At 44.5% G+C, this 13,472-nt stretch overlaps 1 long non-coding RNA gene across 6 annotated transcripts in view; it reads right to left on the minus strand.

The window, feature by feature from the left end:
• LOC120100712 (uncharacterized) overlaps positions 1-13,215 on the minus strand; it is a 28,074-nt gene extending 14,859 nt beyond the window's left edge. For 2 of the 6 annotated variants that reach the window (XR_005500655.2, XR_005500654.2), the window contains exons 1-2: positions 13,078-13,215; positions 165-12,567 (exon numbers count right to left, since the gene is read on the minus strand). This is a non-coding gene — a long non-coding RNA (uncharacterized LOC120100712). The remainder of the gene's footprint in view (positions 1-164; positions 12,568-13,077) is intronic. The other 4 variants (XR_005500659.2, XR_005500660.2, XR_005500656.2 and 1 more) reach the window with 4 other exon arrangements.
• Between the last annotated feature and the right edge of the window lie 257 nt (positions 13,216-13,472).

Raw genomic sequence — 13,472 nt, forward strand, 5'->3', positions numbered from 1 at the left:
CTAAATCTTAAGCTAAACTCCCTGGGACTAAAGCCCAATTACAGCCACGTCCCTGCTTTCTGTAAAGCCTATTTCAGGCTTCCTGTGGACCTCTCTTTGTAAAGCCATAATGGGCTGTAAGGAGTGAGAATCTAATTCAGACAGTGGTTGTATCTTCTGCTTACCTCCTGACAGAGGGACTTCAACGAAGATCAAGGGGAAGTATTCTTGCTGTTTTAGTTCCTATTACTAGAAAAACCTTGCAGTTCCTGGGTAGACAAGGATGGTCAATGAAACAGGAAATTGAACAGCCTAAGAAGTAACTGAAATATCCATGAATCTCTTGCTACAGCACAACACAGTTGCAGTTCAATTCTGAAACATTGGCCTTGAGGTTATGAAGTAAAAAAAAAAAAAAAAAAAACTCTTCAAAATATCCTCGAAGTAGTAAACTAAGGAACGTGTAGACTCTGCATTGCTCCAGGGTATACAGGGTTCTCCAGAGTATACAGAACAGGGGTCTGGCTTTCTCTTTTGTTCACTCGTGCTGTATCCATTTATTATGCCTGGCTCACGGAGCCTCTGTGAGGTATTTGATCCCTAGAAAGAGCAAGAGTTCAAGTAAGTCCCAAGACAGTGGGTTGCTAACAGCACACTGGAGCCCGAGTCTCTCCAAATGAGCCATGAAAAGCCATAAAGCAGAGACATAGGAAATGACTTGAAAATCAAGAAATGTGATCACCGTGGATACTTCTGCTGAGGACCACAGCATGTAGGTTATGATATGTAGCTACTCTGTACTACAGCATGTGATGGGTAGAACCAACTTGCATTTGAGTTCTTTATCTCTGGGTTGGCTTGGTTTAGAGAAATGCTGACTGATACGTGTGGATTCAGGTACACGTGTAGATTTCAGATTAACAGCTCCTCCGTGGACTTCTGTCTGCCTGTGATCTTCTATGTCACTGTGGTCCTCTCTAGCCACATTCTTCACAGTGAAGTGGGCACATTTCTAAAGATCTGCTTACTCATAACTCGGCTAAAAGGATCTTTCTGTTCCTTTCCTAGGCTAAGTAGTTAGTTCTGACTGAATGTTCCAGGCATGGGGAGGAAGAACATTGCCTCTGAGGAGATCTGGAAGAGCCAAGGCTTTGAAAGCCCCACCCCAGGCTCAGGTTGGAGAGAACCTTACTGGGCTTTGCATATTTCTCCTCCAAATCTTCAAAAGCTAAAAATGAGGTTCTTCCTTCAAAATTTAGATTTGTCTGTGTTTCCCCATCAAAAGCGCACTGGTAGAAAAATCACAGTATTTATCTGGCTTAAAATCCCAATCCCAGTCATGTGTTGGAAGTCTTGAGATGCCTCCCAGGGTCCTCCTAAGCTCCTGAGGAACTCCTGGCTGTGTAACTGCATATGGGAACACAGATGACACTCGGTGAACAAAGAGCACCATCTTTTCTTGTCACCTCCATGTGGTCCCTTCTAGGTCCTCCCTCCTTGTCACCTTAGAGACCAACTGATGCCTCGCAGAAGATTTGAGGTGGACCGCCTGTCCTTCCCTGCCTGCCTGTTCAGAGCCGTGCTGACCTCTTGTCCCAGACGTGCCGTCAGTTAAGTATAGCAATGAGGAATGACACTACAACTCTCCATCACTGAGAGCCACACAAAGGCCCCTGCCGTAGTTTCAATACCTCATCTCTGCAGTGGATGGCATGTGCTCTAGGGTGTTGTGAAAAAAAGAACAGTGCCCAAGAATTCTACTCCACCTAAATTTGAGCAAAGAATTCTTCATGCTTTCTGGGTGAATCTTGTTGCCTCGCTGGCCACCAGACATGCCTGAAAACAAGGGTATGTAACCTAGGCCTCAGCTTAGATACTCCCAGGTCACCTATCAGGAAAGGATTCTCTTGCTAGAAATGGAGTAAGCCTGCAACTATAATGTAAAACGCAATACAGTGGGAGAAGCAAAAGCAATGCCCGTATGTTTGTGGGTTTCACTGAGATTAAGAAAGGCGATTATTTGCATTGGCAATGGAACATCAGCAAACCATGTTAGTCAGCATTGCAGAACTATAACAAAATACCTGAAATACTCGATTTATAAATAGAAAAGGTTTATTTTAGCTCATAGTATCAGAGGTTTATTTTGGTTCATGCCATCAACTGCCACTGTTGCTGTGTCCCTGTGAGGCAATTGCATCGTTGTATGTGGGACATTATGGGGCAACATGAGCCCCCTGGAGTCCTAAGAAGCAAAAAGAGAGAGAAGCGGCCGGATCTCCACGGTCTCTTTCAAGGGCATGTCCTCCGTTTCCTAACTTGTAGGAAGTCCCACCATGTAAAGAGTCCTCCACCTTCCAACACTGTCATAGACTAGGGACTACGACTTTAACACTAAGTCCTTTATGGGGACAGTCAAGATTCTAGTTATAGCTTGAGCAAAAGCATAGCAGACTTATTCTGATCTCCTTCAAACATAGCTTAACCTCAAAGTACTGTCATCTGCAGGCGCTGGACAAATGGTCAGCTGTTAAAGGAACCAGCAGCCAAGGCTGATAACCCGAGTTCAGTCCCTAGGACCCACAAGATGGAAAAAGAATGAACCAACTCCTGGACCTAACACTCTCTCTCTCTCTCTCTCTCTCTCTCTCTCTCTCTCTCTGAAATACTTTGATTTTTTCTTTTTTCTTTTTTTTGGAGCTGGGGACCGGACCCAGGGCCTTGCGCTTGCTAGGCAAGCGCTCTACCACTGAGCTAAATCCCCAACCCCTCTGAAATACTTTAAAAACGAAATCAAGTCCTGCAGTTGGAATGAAGCCTCAGGCTGTGGAATAAGATCACCATTTACAAGTCATGTGAATTTCCAGAGCCACTCAGTCCCTTAGAACTAGTTTTCTCATTTGCAAATTCTGTAGATGCTTCCCTCCCAAATGACTGTCAACATTACATGAAATAATGCAGGTAAATAGTGCACGGTACCCTGAACAGAGAACGGATCTGCTGGGCCTCTGACTTTATGCATATACACAGCATGACTTCTCCATCTGCCATCCTAGCACTCCAGTGGCTCGAGCTAGTGAATCACGTTAGATTTATTCATTAGAAGACCCTCCTTCAAAAGATACTTATTTATATTTCGATACAGATGTTCAACAGCACCTCCATACGCCCACTGGTTGATGGTAAAAGCCTTTATATCAAAGCCGACTGCTATTTTAAACAAATTGGCTTCAAACCTTGGTATGAGTGACATTTCTAAGTTTTCCCACTACGACATAAATAGCACAAATTCTCACAAATAGCGTCATTTTTTCGGAGATAAATTTCTCGCTGTCTGTGCATCCCAGAGCAGCCCCTCCCATAGCCTCCTGAGAATGCTCTCTGGCTTGCCCCAGAACCAACCCATGCTGTGTTTGCTATTCAAGTCAGATTATTACCAGGCAGTTGGAGGGGTCAAATTCCCACAGGCAATTTTTTTTTCCTATAAAAACCCCAAGCAATTGAAATGGAAGGAAGGTACGCAGTAAAAGTCAGGATGAGTAGCTTAGCACAGTAGCTGTGTACAGCCTCTGAGGCAGCATGGTCAAGGCGTTTTATTAGAGGCTACGCTAAGCAGCTCCTGTCTCCCAAGCAGCCTGGCTTCAGCCCACCCCTCTTATTGGGAATGAGGAGGATGACTTAATGAGAAGCCGAAGGTCTCTGCTATTATCCCTTCTCTGATACCTGAACAGCCGGTGAACCTTCTACATCTTTTTTTCTTTTCTTTCTGAACGGTGGCGTTGTTCTTGATTTCTTTCTCATTGACCCTGTTAAGTCGCATAACAATTGCTTGCTGATTCTTAACACAGGATGCTGTGTCCTTTCCCTGCCTCCCTAGAACTTCCCCGGGTTAGACGCATTTACTATGGATGACTGCTAACTTCTATTTTAGAAAGGTAAGCTCGAGTCTCAACTAAGAATGGCATTTAAAACTGTTTTCCCACGACTACGTCACTAGATCAAAACTCCCACAAATAAATCCCTACTAGCTCTACTCAGGACAAATGGTAGAAATCAAACTCCCCAGATTCGAAACAGAGACTGTGACTTCATGATGCCGGAAAGAACTCCGTTACTCACCGCACTGAGCAAAGGGCCAGGTTAGAGTCAAGTTCTCAGGATAGGGTGTCGGCAAATCAATGACCAAGGTCAGAGCCTGGGTCTCGGGGTCTCTGGAGACAGATAGACAGGAATAGACATGCAGTGCCAGGAAGAGGAGGTTGGGTGGAATATTGTTGTAGCAATCAAGTAAAATAAGGGGAGCTTTGGGGAGTTCTGTGGGCTACTCCAATTGCCTACACACTGCGGGTATTTAAAGAGCTCATTAGCGGTATAAACCCTCCAGCCAACTGTTCCTATGGACTGAATTATATATACAGCCTCTCTCCAAATTCCAATGCGACTGTCTCCGGAGCGAGGACCTTGGAAAAGGTAATTTTAATTCGATGAGGTAATAAAAAAAGAGTGAGGCCCCAATTCAGTATGACTGGATCTCAGGGGTGCATGCTCATAGAGGGGTACCCACCCGCAGACACAGTCAGGAAGGCAAACCAAGGCTACTGACACCTGGGTCCTGCTCTTCTAACGTCCAGAACTCTGAAAAAATAAAATTTCTATTTCTAAAGCCACACAGGTTGTGTTATGTCATTATGTGTGCCCAAGCCGGTAACACATTAACCCACTTCTAGCTTTTTTAAAGAGAGTTTCCCCGTGAGTCCCTGACTGGCCTAGAACTCACTATGCAGCCCTGAGACACTGTCTTGCAGCCTCTCAAGCGCTAGGGTTACAGATGTGCCCAGGCTACCTCTTTTTCTCCTACCTCAGGACAATTGGGGGGGGGGTTGTTGTTCGTTTTCAAGAAGTAGAAGAGTTTAATTTTGACTTACAGGAGCCATAGCTTATTGTTGGGAAAGGCATGGCTGCAGGCATCTCCATGGTAACAGAAGTGTGCAGCTAGGACACTTCGCCTCACACCATTACAAAATAGGAAGCCTAAAATGGACAGGAAGTGGGGGGTGATTATAAAATCTCAAGGCCTGTGCCCAGTGATTCACTTCCTCTGGTGAGGCTTCACCTTTTAAAGGTTCCACAACTTTCCAAAACAGACCCACCCGAGACACTCAGGACCAGAGTGTTTAAGCGCATGAACCTTAACAGGACATCTCACATTCAAACCATAACATTCACCTCCCATGCCCACAGACTCAAAGCTATCTTAGGATGCCAATACGTGCAATTCAACTTCAAAAGTCTATGTTCTTTACCAGAGTTTAAAAATTCCACTGTGTCCTTTGTTAAAAATTGTCCCATCACTTAAAAATCGCAGTGTGTCTTCTGATACTCAAGGCCATTTCTTAATTGTGAGCCCTGTTTGAGGGGACACAGTCCCTTATGCAGGGGTAGGTACGGCAGCAAGCTGCTCCGAGGTGGCAGATGTGTGCAGATGGTACGCCTGGCCTCACATTTTGGCAGAACAGGAAGTAGAGCGCCATCACTCTTCTCATGTCAGATGTCTGCTTTTTGTTCTCTAGGCTGTCTGTCTGCATTGCTCTCTGTCTGGGAGGATGAGACGGCAGTGAGCTACCCAGCCCCTTCCTTCTGGATGGATTTGGCCAGAGGAAAAGAGAAAGTGCTATTGGTATATTTATTCCCCTGACTCATTTCCTATAAAGCCGACTGAGGCTGCTGGCTGAAGCCCATTCTCCCTCTGGGAAGCTTCCACATCAGTCTCTATTGGTCCAGGACATTGTTACTCGGTGAATGTACCTTGGCCGACTTTTTGACTGTGACAACTGCTTCCCTGACCAAAAGTACCTTATTCTATGAGACAGGTGAGGACAAATGAAGGAAAAACATTTCTTCTGCTCTTTATCTAGAAAAACAGAAATTTAACAAGTGGGTTATACAAAGTCTATTGCACCCCGACACATAAAGCACTTGTCACAGGAGAGTTGGTTACATTTTAATGGCTGACATTAAAAATCACCTACATAACAATGGCTTTATAGACAATTATATCACCTTTGGGGTGGCCTTTCATCTCTGCTACTTCTTCATTTGTTTTTCTTGGAAGGTTTGAGATCATTTGCCATCGTGGCCCAATTAACTGAAACTTATCTGGGCCCGAGCCCTTTCACTACTCAGGGTTAGGATCTGTACCGCGATGGGCAGTGGGCCACCATGTTGCAAATTAAGAGATGTTTCGCTCTTTTGACACTGAATTTGAATTCAGAATGCTTTGCTTAAAGAGGGAGTTACATAAGATGTTATGTCCTTTGGTAGCCACTAGCATGCATGCCCGTTGACGTATTATCCTTCAGACATATTCTAAATTGTAAGTGAGGGTGTTTCTTCTGATGTGTTCCATCCCCAGAAGTTTCTGTGTGGTGGTATGAATTAATCTCCTGGAGAAGCAGTGCAAATTTCAAACATTTGATGTTCTCATTCCTGCGATGAGTGGACCTCCATCCCTTCTCTCTACAAGCCTACATTCATTCGCTCTATTCCAGAGGGGGAACTGACACCAAGTGGGTTTACATTATTTTATTTTCAGCCTCGTGGGAAGAAGCAGCACTCACGATTCCATTTGAGAAGCCAGAGAAAGCAACTTGTCTCAGTGGTGAGGTGGAGCATGATATACTAACTAAGAGGTAAAGAAGGTTTAAGACATTATCTCTAAGATAACAGTCCAGCCAACAGTCCTCTGCGGCTGCCTGCCATACTGGACGAAGTTTCTCCCATTGCTGTCTTTACCTGGATCCAGACGCTAACCCTGAAGTGCTACCCATGATCCTCCACTTCCGTGAATGAGTTCTCTTTTCTCATGGTAGACTCAACCCAACTGGAGTCACAGCTATTAATAGTAAGACAGAATGTGAACCAATGTCTTCTGAGTTTTCCTGTGGGGTGTCATGGGCTCGTTTGTGATAAACTTTTGTCTCCTAGACTAGAACTTTGGAGAGAGGGAACCCTATTTTCTATGTCCCTGAGATCTCTGCCCCCAGAATCTTTGTGGGGGGTTTGAGGAGGGCATCTTCAGGAAGCCAGTGACTGGAACCATGGGCGGTTTTGCCTTCAAAGACATTCACAATGACAAAACGACAAGGTTCAGGTCGAGGAAGACACTCAGAGTCCCAGCAGTAACTTGGCCCACCCATAGCTGGAGCCACTACAGTGTCTAAATATGTGGTGGGCACAGGGCAGAGAAGGAGAAGTGGAACAGTTTGAGCATTATGAAGACAGAGATGGAGATTCGAGAGTGGAGAAGCACAGCCTGTTTTGAGTAGCCTGTACTGCCACACGCTACTGCTGAGGACCACGTCTGAGTCCGTGGTCATGCAGCAGCAGGGGTCTGGGTCGATGTCCGTGGGGATATTGCCGCTGAAGACCATGTGGACATCCCTGGTCTGGGTTGCCCCCTGGGACCATGGTGATGTCCAAGAGCTGTGACAAGCTGGCCCTGCCCCTCACCTGCTGTGGCATTCTGGAGAGCGGGCCACAACTGGAGTATCAAGTGTCAGGGCTGCCACCTCACCTGGGCAGCCCAGTAGACGCAGCCCTGGTAGCAGAAGCTCAGGGGAGCGAGGATGGGACCAAGGGAGAGCCTGCCCGCCCCCTTGTCAGCCACAGCACTGGGTGAGCGAGCCAGGGTAGTGCTGGAGATCTCACTTTGCCTTCGTGGGTGTGGGAGGGCTGCTGGGCGGATCAATTCAGCTACCCCTCAGGCCAAGATTCAGGGTTTTGAGTTGGCCCACCCCAACATCTACCTCACCCATGAATTGCTAGAGTGTGTGAAAGGGATCCTGCTGCAGGATCTCCATGACGCAGTGCAACAACGAGATATCCAAGAGATGCTATAGCAGAAGCCAGAGGGCTTGAAGCAGACCAAGGAGTCGTTGCAATGAACATTTGCAGGTAAAGAAGTGTGGACAAAAGGATGTACTGAGGGGCGCACATACTACAGCTTCCACAACGAGATGTTTTTAGTGTTTTGTTTATCTTTCCATTTTTTGCTTTTTATTTTCTTTTCGGGGGTTGGGAGTACGAGGGTAGAGGGCTGATATGAAGGGACAGGGAGATGAGCGGGATAGGGATGTGTGATATTTTTTCCAAAGAACTATTTTCTAGAAAAATAACAAAAGGCCTGTTTACCTTGCTGTTTTCCCCCAAGGAACTGGATGGGAGACGTAAGAGCTGCTAGTGACAAATTTATCTACACTGGAGACTTCACATGGCTGTGTTCATCGGGACTTTATGTGCTTCAAAGGAAAGCAATTGTCTGGTTCAGGGCTGCATCTGTGGGAAGGCTCAGAGCGGGAGGGTGGGGAGGAAGCCCGTGACCCATGAGTCCATCGAAGGAGAGCAGAGGCTAAGCACTGCTGTGGGTTGTCCTTGCTGCTGAACTTCTTAGAAGGCCGCTTTGGCAGGGTACGTTACTCCATTCTGCGACTCCATATTTAGCTCTCAATGTGAAGAGATCATGTTAGTCTCTAAGGAACTTGGGGGAAAAGGCTTACTTACATCTGAGACTGGGAGATAAAAACCAACACAATGTCATTTGAAGGGCCTTGGAAAGACTCTTCTATCAGATAGCTTAATTGGCTCATCCCAGAACAGAAAGAGATCCTGGCATTTCCCCTGGGGCAGCCAGGGCCTGGCTAAATTCTGAGTACGCTTTCTAGAAAAATGTGATGCTGCATTTCCACAGTGTTTCCATGTTTCTGCAGTCGAAATGTGGTTTATAATCAGCGTGACTAGTTACATAATAGTTTTTTATCAGTCAACTAGTTAGTTATTAACCAGCTAAAAATAAAAATCTTAGAAAACCTGTCAACCATACAGACACCTGGATCCCATAAGATCAGGTGCCACACTGTGAGAGGCCTGAATGTCATGAGGAGTTTGCACTGGACATGAGCACTCCAAGTCAGAACAGGTGACCCAACTTCAGTCTTCCACAGCTCAGGAAAGAGGCCTTCACGGACATTCATGGTGTGGATTTATGGCTATGTTCTGTGGAGACTGCTCATGTTGGCATAGGCTCTTGAGTGACAGCACCCCGAGAACTGTGACAGTCATGGATCATGTTTTCTGACTTCAGGTGTGCTATGTTCAATCCTCCCGAAAGTCTGGCATTTCAACACTCAAACCCTGTCTCGTAGTGCATGCCACCTGCAGTGATCCCACAAATACCCACTCTAGAGGGTCTCAACCTGTGACTTGTCGCGGAGGTGGCCTATGCAAATGACAGCCATGGAGGAATTATTAAGCCAAGACTCTAAGTGTCTCTTCCTGTTTTAGTTCTGTTTCTGATTGCCATGATTAAAAACCCCCGACAAAAGCAACTAAAGATAGAAATGGTTTACTTGGCTCACAGTTCCAGGGTGCAATCCATCATTGTGGGGAAGTCAACACAGCAGGGACTGAAGCAGCGGGGTGCATCACAGCCATGGTTGAGAGCAGCGAGAAGTGAATGAATGCATACATACAAGTGCTCACTTCAGTTTCTTCACTCTTACATTCGGGATTCTCTGCCCAGGACAGGAACTGGTGACACACACAGTGGGCATATCTCCTCACAGCAATTAAGATAAGCAAGGTAACACCCTCCAGGCACATTCAAAGTAAGTCTCCCTCCCAAGAGACTCCAGATTTGTCAAGTTGACAGCACTAGCCACCGAGATCATGATCCAGATACGGCACTCCTGGGTACATTCCCTGAGGGATCTAGGTCAGCCTACCACAGAGATTGCTACTCAGCTGTGTTTTTTACATATTCACATTAGTCAAGAGGTGGAATCAGTCTACCTCCCAACAGATGAGTAGATAAGGAAAATGTTCTGGGAGTGTTATTCATCCATAAATAAGAACAAAAATACGTCATTTTCAAGAAGATGAAAGACATGGAGATCATCTATGTTGGACAGAATAAGCAAGACTCGGAGAAACTGATATCTCATGTTTCCTTTCAAACGTGTAATCTAGATTTGAAAAGGAAAGACAAGAGAATAGAAAGGGACTATTTGAGAAATGGACAAAAAACAGAGAGGAGAGAGCTGGAATGAGAGAGTAATGTAGAGGGGAGGCCTATAATCAGAATGGATCTTTGTGGCCATAAAATGTTCAAAAACACCAAGCTATTGTATAGAGTTAGTATACCCTTAAAAAGTACATAAAATTAAAACAAAATATCATCGTCTAAAAGCAACATCTCAGAAACTTGGAGTAATCTAAAATTAAGTTACCAGGAGTAACTGGAAAATAACAGTGGGCTGCACTGTTAATAACCTGCAGGGGATTCAGAAGGCAAACCACGCAGGGTTTTGGATGGAAGGATCCAAGCCATCGGTCAGGAAATGGTAACTGTTCTCTCTAAGTCTAGAGAGGAACATAGGAGTGGTGTGTTCTACTGGGGAGGCCAAGGCATTAGATTTAAGACTACTAGAGGATGGGCAGAGGGTAGCCTAAAGACATTACAAACTAACCGAGATGCATTTACTTATAACAAGCCTGGGGAAGCAATTGTAATCGAGAGAAGAAAAGCAGGCTGAGACTTAGAGACTTCTCAGCACCCAGAAAGAAAAAAAGTTATGGGACCATCCTCAAGTAGAAGACAAAAGAAAGGCTAAATCTGAAGGAGTCAGATATATACAGGATGGTTCCAATAATTCATCTATTTCATTCTGAATTAGAGTAGAAGGTGGCCTGGAAATCAACCACAACAGCTGTTAATTCAATTGTTCTTCAAAGAAAAGACCAGGCAATGTAGACGCTTGTACATCTGATAAGGTAGCTGCTGAAGTATTGAGATCAGTTTTATCAAGGGATTAATTTTCCTCTATTAATGTCTGCCCATTACCCACTCTGCAATTTAGAATGCTAATGTGCCTTGAAGGTTGAGTTCTTCTATTAGTAGATAAAAAGCTAACTATAAAGCAATTCTAATTAATATACTCTGATAATATACCAAAGTGACCATATGCAAATGACTCATTTGGATATTCTTCTATGCATGCTTAAAAACATGACCAAGAAAGAAACTATCAGAAGCTCTGCTCTTGGCCAAGACATAAGCAATGTCTGTAAACCACATTGCATTGCCTTGTAGAGCATTCAACAAAACAAACTGTGACCCACCCTCAGGTCCCACTGGATCACTTTCTCAAGCTTTGCCTGACTGCTTCCAGAGCAAGGAAGCAGCATAGTCAGCCATGTGAGCTAGTCAATGTTTTGGCAAACTGCAGAGTACTACTCTTGCTCTAGAGGAAAGCTTATATGAAGGGTTGGCACACACTAAGCCTATATCACTGTAATGTGCCGATGTTTTAAACTATTAACTGGTGCTTGTTTCTTTTCTTTTTCCTTTTTCTTTTTCTCAGTTTAATGTTGGTAGCCTTCCCCCTTGACATTTAAGTAGTTTGGGAGAATGCAGCAAACAATAGATTTGAGAATCTTAGTCTTTTGGAAATTAATATCATCATAGCGATAATTCCTATCTTAAGAGATAGAATGTATTTTAATAAAGGAAAAGAGATGCCTTCTAGTTGACCAGAGAACCAAAAAAGAAGGACATCTACGAACAGGTATGTGGCAGTCCCCACCCTGAGATGTACTGCTCATTGCAATAGTTGCTCTTAAACCTCAAATTCAGAGCAATTAAAACATCAATTCCTAGACAGGCACCGTGGCACATGCCTTTAATCCCAGCACTTGGGAGGCAGAGGCAGGTGAGTTCCTGTGAAATAGGCCTGGTCTACATAGTAAAAGCCTGTCCCAAAAGGAAAATAAAGCTAAATTCCTTTTGGTACTAGCCACAGTTCAAGCACCCAAATAGCCACTTACGACTTCAGGTTACCATTTTGGATTGGTCTGCTACAGCATGTTACTATAAAGACAATAAGTTCCAATGCACTGAGAATTCTGTAAGAGTTCACAGGCTTTTGGTTACAGAGAAGCAGGCTCCTCCCAACTTCCCTCAAGGCTCTCTTCTCTAAAGAATGGGGAATTTACAGCTGAGCTGCCCAGTATATGAAGCACTTGGGTGCTAACCACTGGCTAGTGCTTTAATGGAAAACAATATGGACCCACATTGGGTGACTAGAGTGACCTCCCTTAAAAGCTGCAGGACTTAATAAGACTCCGGGGTTGTTATACAAGTAGGAGAACAGAAAGTAGACACCAGTGGCTGAGTCTGAATTTCCCATTACTTTAGAAGAGTCATTCAGATGAACTTAAAATGTCATTATCCTTGCATACTTGGATAAAGGGAACTAAGATTAATATTAATACACTCATATGCAAGTATACATTGTATGCTACATTCATAAACAAGTACATCTGCACACACGTACCAGCAATTTCTCCTTCTTCAATGATCTTGTTTCCACACCAACTTCATAGCAAGCAAGGGGAATTTAAACAGTGTAGACTATTTCCACATTCTAGTGAGCACTGGCAAATTCATAAACAGGTTACAGCCTGGCTCCGGCGGAAGGCACAGCTCAGTGATTGGATGCTTACTTAGTATGCTCTAGCTTCAGTGTCCAGCACCTGAAAGGAAAAAACATAGTTGCATGGAGGGGAGACAAGAAAACATGGTTCAAAATATAAAGAGTTTACTGAAGAAGATACACAGAGGACAAGTAAGCACATGAAGATGTGTTCAATCCCATCAGTCATTGGAGAAAGATGGCTTAAACTGAGATATTACATGTGCCTTCAGACAGACTGAAACAGAGAAAGAACACAGCCCAAATGCTGGTGAGAAACAGAGAAGCAAATCCCTCGTCCATCACCAAAGGGGAGATGAATTGTGCTGCCCTGTAAAATAGCACTGTGATTTATTAAAATACATGCATTTAAAAAGACACATTAGGCCAACTAGATGGCTCTGCATTTTAAAAGGCACTGTGCTCTTACCTATTTACCCCCATGTTCTTATAAAAACAAAACAACAACAATAGCAAAAACTGTGCTGGAGGCTCTCAGCTGCTTTGATTGCAAATGTTAAAAACCCTAAGAGAAGAGAGTGTCCTTCCGCAGGCAAATGGTTACACATACCACGAAATCCACTCAGAACTGAAATGTGCAGCAGCTTGGTTGGAAACTCAGGGAGCCAAGCTACCCTGCAGCCGTCCTACTAATGCAGGCTCGTCTCCCACATACGGGTTAGCTCAAATGCCCATGCTTGGTGGTGCCTTGCCTCTGTCAGGAAGGAAGAGGAAGGTTTATGGTTCTCAGCAGACAACTGGACAGGCTTCTCAAGTAAACCGCAAAATGGCTTGAAAGTTGGGAAAAGGAAATAGCTTCAGATTTTTTTATGGTGATTAGGGGATGGGGTTCATGTGGTTGAGGAAGGAGAATGTGTGCGTCCTCGTCAGCTTCCCCATGTAAGAACAAAAGACAAAGAGAAAAGAGTACGGCTGCAAAGTTCTTAGCAAAAGCAGACAATAGAG

The sequence above is a fragment of the Rattus norvegicus genome, chromosome 2, assembly GCF_036323735.1.
Source record: "Rattus norvegicus strain BN/NHsdMcwi chromosome 2, GRCr8, whole genome shotgun sequence".
Lineage (NCBI taxonomy): Eukaryota > Metazoa > Chordata > Mammalia > Rodentia > Muridae > Rattus > Rattus norvegicus.